This window comes from Nannospalax galili, unplaced genomic scaffold (genome assembly GCF_000622305.1).
Source record: "Nannospalax galili isolate Female #2095 unplaced genomic scaffold, S.galili_v1.0 scaffold586, whole genome shotgun sequence".
In the NCBI taxonomy this organism is placed as follows: Eukaryota; Metazoa; Chordata; class Mammalia; order Rodentia; family Spalacidae; genus Nannospalax; species Nannospalax galili.
Genome location: NW_008355363.1, coordinates 1,205,009 through 1,205,504, shown reverse-complemented (window position 1 = coordinate 1,205,504; position 496 = coordinate 1,205,009).

Here is a 496-nt window from a genome sequence, read left to right as displayed (position 1 = left end):
ATAATTTGTCAGTAGATTGTAGGAATAATATGGTTCCCTCTGGTTTTCGTGACTAGCTAGGCATTGTTTCTCTCTTGTATCGTCTCCCCCCTCTATCATGGTTTTCCCACTTAAGGTGCCTGCACTTCCCCTCCTTTCTTCCTTACTAATACCCTTGCTCCCATGATCCTACCTCTGTTGAACTGCTTCTTTCTCCTTATCCCCTAGGTTCCTCATATACCCGTCCCCCCCCCCTTAATCTACCCCAAATTTTTTTCCATATCTCCCTTCTTAAGGTCTGTTGCCTACTATTCCTCTCCTTCAGGTTATTTCTTTTCCTTTACCTCACTGTTTCCTTACCCTTGTCCTGGTTCCTGCAGTTATGTCTGTTTGCATACTTATTTATCAGAGTCTGATCCTAGGATCCACATATGAGGGAGAACATACATCGATTTTTTTCTGAGTCTGTGTTACTTCACTTAGTATAACAGATTCTAGTTCCATCCATTTACCTGCA